This window comes from Planococcus citri, chromosome 2, assembly GCF_950023065.1.
Source record: "Planococcus citri chromosome 2, ihPlaCitr1.1, whole genome shotgun sequence".
Classification (NCBI taxonomy): domain Eukaryota; kingdom Metazoa; phylum Arthropoda; class Insecta; order Hemiptera; family Pseudococcidae; genus Planococcus; species Planococcus citri.
The window spans coordinates 58,906,338-58,914,547 of record NC_088678.1 but is presented as its reverse complement, the minus strand read 5'-3'; the positions used below and the strand labels follow the sequence as shown (position 1 = coordinate 58,914,547).

The 8,210-nt window shown below is 33.1% G+C and overlaps 1 long non-coding RNA gene across 2 annotated transcripts; it reads right to left on the bottom strand.

Annotated features, from left to right (window-relative positions):
* Positions 1–1,833: 1,833 nt before the first annotated feature.
* LOC135836755 (uncharacterized) lies at positions 1,834–7,448 on the bottom strand. 2 transcript variants are annotated; one of them, XR_010557078.1, is made up of 3 exons: positions 6,878–7,146; positions 2,234–5,634; positions 1,834–2,139 (listed from the first exon to the last, which is right to left on the bottom strand). It is a non-coding gene; the product is annotated as an uncharacterized LOC135836755 (long non-coding RNA). The 2 variants fall into 2 exon arrangements; XR_010557079.1 differs by lacking the exon at positions 1,834–2,139 and having other exon boundaries at positions 5,096–5,634; positions 6,878–7,448.
* Between the last annotated feature and the right edge of the window lie 762 nt (positions 7,449–8,210).

Here is an 8,210-nt window from a genome sequence, read left to right as displayed (position 1 = left end):
ATGCTCTCTATAACACAAAGATTTGTCCATCAATTTTAATCCTCCCACAAGCAATTACCTTCAAACATTTACAGTTTGAATAACTATGTGAAGTCGCATGCCTTGTTTTTCTTCAATAATTTCTTTTTTTTCACAAACTTATTTTATTTTAGCTCATCTTTTTTTCTATTTTCAAAAATGCTTGTCACCAATATTTTCATCTTGAAATATCAGATGCCTCAGAAGGCTTGATTTTGATTCATAATGCTATTCGGTGTCATAAATGGAATAATAGACAATTTAAGGTTTATTGCCATTTGTGACATGAATACTTTTTGAATGTGCGATTTCCAGCAAATTTTGAGTTCTAGGCAGCAACCGACTTCACTCAGTTTAAAGCACTTCGAATTTTACCCGTCAGTTTGTCTCGTAGCCGAAAGGGTTAGAAGAGTTAAATCTCAGAATTTGACCCAAAATAGCTCATGAAAGTTTCAGGAAAAATCATATGAAAACTTATCGAGCACTCGATAGTGTATTTCAAATTTAAATCCTTCAATTTATTTGAAAAAATAAGCATGAACGCATTTTTTAGAGGTGCCTAAAATGGGGGGATCTAAAAAAAAGGGTTCAAAATTATGTGCGAATAAACCGGAGCCTAATTCAACTTTTTCATCTATGTAGATTACCGAATATATACCTCAAAACGTTACGTTTGGCGCAAATCGCAGGTTTCTAGTTTTTCAGGGGTTCCCAAAAAATCGAAATTACAAAAAATTGGAAAATTGGATTTTTGAGTCCCAGCGAAAATTTTTATTGAGCTCAAAACTTTCTAGGATGGCGGACTGTAAAAAGCTTTTTAGCGGGGTTCGAAGGGGTACGATCAAAAATTCAAAATGGGTGTTCCAAAATATTCCAATAATCAAAACCCCCAATTTCTGCCCTCGAGGGTCAAAAATAAAAAATCTCCTCGCATAACGTTTATCGGCTCCAAACAAATATTTCACGCTAAAAGAGTTTTTCAATTTATACTCAGTGGTTTCTAAAATCATTTTTTTTATTCGCAACTTTGGGAACCCCTGAAGCCCAAAAAATTGTCATTTTGGGTTAACTAACCCCGGATTCGTATTTCGGACACTTATTACAACATTTTTAGAGTGATCGACGCGAAAACTAAGTGGGTCCAAAAAATGGCCTTATCGCAACTCCTCTTTTCAATTTTCACAAAATCTGCTGGAGGCTCCAGAACTTCTCAAAACGGTTCGAAATCGTTTTCAATCGATGGCGAGGAAGGGAGGGGTCAAAAATAGGGTGTATACCAAAATTCAACTTTCTAGGTCAATTTGGTACAATTTTATAATTTCCCCTCAGAGTTGGTCATTTGCCCTCGACTTTAATAAAGTTTAGTCTAAATTACGCGTGGTTTATTGAACGAGACGTGACTCATAGGCACGAAAAATCTTGAACCGGTTATGTTCGATTCTATATGTAATGAACTAAACATTGTTCCATAATTTAAAGATGAAGAAGGAAGATGAATCACATAGCCTAGGCATAAAAATTCCATGAATGAAAGCTCCTTTTTACCAGAATCTTTAAATGAAGATATCTAACTCATTCAATTATGGAAATGACCACGTGAAATATTTAGGTACCTAATGGGCTAATGATTCACGATTCGTTTATTTAAGTTACCTGTACCTATGTACTTCCTTATTTAGAAAAATTTGTTTGATGAAAATAATACAAACAAACGGATGTATGGATGATTTTAAAAAATTTAATTTACGTAGAAAATACCATCACGTATACTTTGCCAATTTTTTTTTCACTTTTTCAATATGTTACGTCATCTATTAATATTGAGGATGAGGATAGACAAAAAATGTATGTAGGTACTATAAATAAATATGTAGAAACTAATGATGTAGGTAAGTGTACCTTCATCTACGTATAAATATGGAATGTTTTCAGTTTTTCTTCTCAACAGCAACAGGATCTCCGGGAACAAATTTTTTGGTCACATTGTAGAATTTCCCGGAAAATTTTTTTTCATTATAACTGCCATGGCGAATAAGGTGTGCAGAACTGCAGATGAATCATTCAAAAGACTTTTTGGCATTAAGTGAGATGATTGCATGTTCCCAATTACAATCGTTTAACCTATAAGCCATGCAATTCACGATCATGACTCATTGTTTGTATACATACAACAAAGTTTATTTTCGTAGATTGGTGCTAGGTAGTAGGTACTTACCTCAATAATAAAGCTGTGACGCGTCCAGGGCTTCGTATATGTAATAATAACAATGTAGGTATTCAACTGACTCGCAATTGCACATAAAATATGCGTACAAATCCAAGAATTGTGTGATAGATTAATGACTCGTTTAGTGCGAAATCTTTAAAGCCTCACCCAATCTCAAAAATGAAGCCGTACCTACCTGTGGTATTTGTTGTTTAATCTTTATAGAAAATTACTAACCGTTGAGCTGGAGGTAATTTATCAAGCTATAATATGAATACGAATGAGTTGGACATCTTGAATACCATACCTAGGTACGAATCAGAAATGAAATAATGATCACCTGTAGGTAGGTACTATTTATTCCTAGTATATAGGTATTATGAAGCACGACTTATCGATTCTCAATTCTCATTGATCGAATTGACAGTCACGCTTATACATACATGTAGTACGAAGAAGAAAACAAATGGAATTTCACACGTACGAAAATTCGCGATAAAATAATTAAGAATCCAAATTCCAATCACCAATCAGCTCGGCAGGTCAAAAATAGGGTACAAATCAAATTATTTCAGATTTTTTTGTTTTCTAATTCGCGAAAGACGACTTTTACATTAAAAAAAAAATTATACTTATCACTGGAGAAAATTTTGGGTTTGAGCTGACACAAAAAAATATTACTCCAACTACAGCGTTTTTTCAAAAACTGGAGAAACGGAAAATCTGCTGGAGGCTCCAGAACGGTTTGAAACTATCATCAATCGACTCGGTAGGCAAAAATAGCGTATAAACCAAATTTCAGCGTTCTGGGTTCATTTGTTGACATTTTGATTTTTTTCTAATTTTGGAATCAAATTTGAATTTTTGAAAAATTCGCCAAAAATATAAAAATGAATTCCAGCATCTGAAATTTTGGCTGGTGGTATATTTTGGGACCCTCTTCCCCTTGGTCTGTGGGTTCAAAAATTTACTGGTATCTTGTACAGAAAACGCGAATTTTTAGCTTATCAACGGGATTTTTCGCTCTTTTTAGGGGGAAATGAAGACACGAAACGATTCTATGGGCACAAGTATAGAAAATGGATGTTCACTACTCAAAAATGATCCATGGCAATGCAGTTAAGTGGTTAAATAGGTACGAGTATTTATTTGCGTGATTTAAACTACCGGTAGGTAGGTAGGTACCTATAATGATGGTTCTTAGTTCTTACCTACAAATATTATTGTTTACACTGCTAAAGATACGAAATGACTTGATAATATTAATGTAAATTACATGATGTGATCATCAAAATAACGGGCACAAACACATTAATAGATATAAATTTAAAGCACATGTTTAGTTACAACGTATGTAGGTAGGTCATCCTACGTAGGTGTAGGTACTTAAATTAAATCACGGATCTCATCGAACGCTTTTCAAATTAATTTATTTTCTCCGAGTAAACACGAAACACGAATACAATGTAATACTTGGAGAAATAATGATGTATGTTGTTATCCAACGAAAAAAAATTACAAAAATGTGGTAGGGAGCAGAAAACTGGGAGGAGGGTTGGTAAAATTTGACCAGTTTAAAGAAGATTGGTGAAAGTGGAAGCGAGCAGGTACGTGCCTCTACCTACTTACGTATATGCGAGATAGACGATGAGAGACGAAGTGAAAATGAAGAGAAAAAAATTCGAACGGATAGAAGACGAAATTCGCAAAATTTCGTTAATTTTTTTCCTTTTTTTAGGATAGGTTTATGTAACAATCAGATTTCGTGTTAATTTGATAAAGTGGTTGATGAAAATTGAATTTTCCTATCTCTTACTGATCAAGTCTCTAATCAGGTCGCCAATCACTGTTTTCCACTGGCTTGATATACAATTAACATTGGTCTATTTTTTAAGTGGATTTTCCATTAAAAATTTCAAATTTTAGACTGAAAAATATTAAAAATTGGCACAACGTTGGGTTTGGGGAGTACAAAGAATAAAACTTATTTCAGTGAAAGAAGGCTATTTTCAAAATTTCAAAACCATATCCAGAAAGCTGAAATTTATGGCGAGAATATTCGCTGTCAAATGTTGTTGCATTTGTCTAAAAATATCCAAAAATGAGGCGAAAGTGTGAAAATCCTGTATTTTTTCCATTGGTGCTCAAAGTGGACTGTTATCCAATAATGTGAAATTATGGAAGATTTTGAGGAAAGTCGGATAAGCCAGCTTCGTAATTTTATTTTGGATACACCGCTGCCTTCGAAAACGGTTGAACTGTGATGGTAGCATAAGGAAAGATGATTGGTTCTCATCAGGTCTTAAACAGATATCTAAATATCCAATCTGATCTAGACGGATCTATTTAGATCCGAAAAATGTTCAGATATGATCAGATCTAATCTGGCTACGATCCAGTCATTTTTTCATGAGGAGGCTCTAAAACTCTATTAAGAGTATTTTGCTACTGCGAACTATGGTAGGTACCGAAAAAACATTTTTAAATTATTATAATCTAAATTCATTAAAGTGCACGAAAAAAAAATTACTTACCATACTTTGAGAAAAAAACACAAGAAAGCTTTGAAATTACTGTGCAATTTCACCCCATTTGAATATCTCGAAATTGGTTCGATGAAGGTATGTAAATTGAAAAATTTTCTGCACCATCTGATAAGAGAAAAATTTTGACAAACGTTTAACCAACTTTCAAATTTTTTATTCGTAAATTCGATTTTTGGCAGCAGATTTTGTGCAATTAACAAATTTGCAGCGAAAATTAAACGGTTTGTTTTGCCAGTTATACTATAAGCCAGCCTCGAGAATCACTCAGGTGTTGAAAAACGAAGTGTGCAATCTCACCTCAATTCACACTAAGGGAAAAAAAATATTTCTGCAAAATAATACTGATTTATTTACGATGTAAAAATGATAGCTACCTAAAAGTTAACAATTCTACTTATGAGTATGTATGAACTCGCAAAATTTGGTCAAATGAAGAATGAGTAGGTATTGAGTACCATTGCCTTATCAATATAGGTAGGTACAGTAATAATACAAATACAAAAGTACTCGAAACAAATTATCATAAATACACATGTAAGTATCACGTAGGTATCTAAACTCACTTACCTACCTATGTTTAAAATCTTAATCTAATGTAGGTAAATTTAAAAAAAATGCTTCAATTTTTGCAATCAGTCTTACTCATCTTTTTTTACAGCTTCGCTGTAATTTCATCTAACAATTGAGCAAATATCAACCTAAGATGAAAATTATCATACGACCTTTCTAACATTTGAAAAAACATTTTATTACATCAGAAATACAAGACGAATTACACCACGTCGTGCAGTTTTCAGGTCTATCGAGAGGAGCGTCGTTGCAAGACGAATCACAAGGTTCCATCATAAATACAGTAACGAGCATCTGTAAGTAAATCAAAACAATGTATACAAATAGTTTTCATAACTAAAGTAGATTATTTTAAAATTTGGCATAGCTTTAGGTAAACTATACACATGTCCAAGAAATTCTCATCGTTTATCGAAAAGGTAAACAGAAATACCGACGACGTAAAAAACACTCGATTGGTGTCAAAGCTATGTACTCGTAAATCTATGGCCTTAGTAACGTTGCCAATAGAGAAATTGAAGAAGATCTAGTAGGTACATAATTCTCTACTTTTACATGTATTCTTGAGTATTAGTTGGGAAGGGGGGTCAGATAAAAAGTAGTGGAGGTGCCACAAAATACTAACATTATTCAAAATCAAAAAAAGTTTTTCATTTTTTTTTTTTCGATAATGATTGATTATGTTTATAATTTAATTTATCCAGAACACAGGTTTCGAAATTTTTTCATTTTTTTCCAGGTCATTTCACCCAACTTTTGGGTAGGTCCAGAATTGGATCATTTTTGTAAGTCATGCAAAAACTCTGAAAATGTGGAAAAAAAATTAAAAACTGATTTCTTTCTTCTAAAAGTTCAATTAGGAGAGAAAATTGTAATCTTGTTGGGGGCTGGAAATGAAATTCGGCTACAAAGAGCATTATACCTAAATGAAAATTCATGGATTTTCGCATTAGAATGTATCATACACTCATACACACATACGTACAAGTTTTTTCAAAATACTTTTACAAATTAGATTTTTAATGTACTTATGTACGTAGACGTATTTCAATTTTAAAATTTGAAACTCCGGTAGAAAAGTGATAATTTAAGTCAGGGGTCCAAAAATATTGCGGTTGGTTTTTGAGGTTCCCTTGGTCCTCGATCACACAACGTTTTATCAAACACCTCCTCCAATTTTCCAAAAAAAAAAAAAAAAAAAAAAAAAGGTCAAATAAGATCACAAGTTATGATCTCAAAATGTAGCGAGTAGGTCTTCAATTTTTTTAATGAAAAATATTCGAATAATTAAATAATTAAACTAAACCGTAATCATCAAAAGTATAACTAGAATTCCATCGAATATATTTTTTCTTAATTTTTAAAAATTTTAATGTAAAGAATAGGTAAACCTACCTATAAAATTTTACTGTTTCATTACGATTTTTAAAAAAATAACCATTGTAAAAATAAAATAGAAAAATAAACCTTATTCTCTAAAACGATTATTTGAATATTTAGATGGTTCCTATAGATAGGTAATAAGGTTTGTACTTACCAGAAGAAAAAATATCTTCAATGTTAAATTTTGTTGGGCCATTTTACGATTTTAAAATTTTAGTAATAAAAAGTGAAATTAAAATACCGATGTTAAAAATTCGAATTTTTGCATGAATGAAATATTTCGTGTAGGTACGAAAAATTATTCGCTCTGTTATCAATAGTGTGTGAACATTCGCGACCACAATTCAACTCGTAGTATTCGTATTCATTCAACAGTATAAATAGGTAGGTACTTCCTCCGCGTGACACATACTTTGCGTAGGTAATTTATGCATCCGAACAATACAAATTCGCAAGCAGATACTTGTGGGAGGCTAGAATTACATTTTAGCGATGATTTTCTTTGAACCATTACCTACTTTTCCGTCAAAAAAATTTTAGCGAGCATTTTGTTAAATGGTTTGGTCATATTTCCAAAATTTTCCAGTATTTTCTAATTGTAAAATTGTTCGGAAGTTGAATAATTGCATCCTCAGTGGCTTGAGCGAAGCGTGAGCGAAAATGTGAGAACATTAATAATTCTACGTATACATACGTAAAACGACACAAATTTTAATAAAATTTGATTTATACTTTCTCAAAATTGTTATTTTGGAGAAGAGAACCAAACTGGCTCGAGTGAAGAAGGACAAAATTTGAAATTCAAAAAGTAAAACTGCATCATTTTTGATGAGAATAGTACGTTTTCCAGTATTCTTGATATTTTTGAAGGGAGCCGTTTGTTTCGCCGCGGACGTTTCGCCGCGGACGTTTCGCCGCGGACGTTTCGCCGCGGACGTTTCGCCGCAGATCGTTTCGCCGCCGCCGAAAAACCGGAATAAAAGGTCAGTTTTAAAAAAGCGTTCGTTTCGCCGCCACGGTGGTGAAAGATTACGTAATGATAAAAAACGAAATTATATTTGATAAAATAAGAAGTAGGAACGAAATTAGAAAACTGTTCACATTCAGATAACATTATGGTATTTGTCTGAACCAGAGGTATTGTAAGAAGGGTCATTTTAGGAAAAAACGTGGTCTTTTGCCATTTTTTAGTAGTCGCGTGAGCATGAACCTCGATCAACTCCTTTCTCTTTCAGTCCTCTGCAATCGACTTGAGGATTAGGGGGTGGCAAAAATCACTACTTTTTGCCGATTTCGTGACACATTTTAAGCATCAAAACTTCCTCTTGAAAAAACGCTGAATTCGGGCTCAGCAGGTTGAAATATCCTCGTTTCTTTCAAAGTCACAGAGTCGGGGAGGTTCAGAAAATGAAACAGCACTTTTTTAGAAAAGTGGGCGAAGTTTTGCAGAGATGAAGTTGCAAAAAAAAAAAAAACTGTCAAAAACA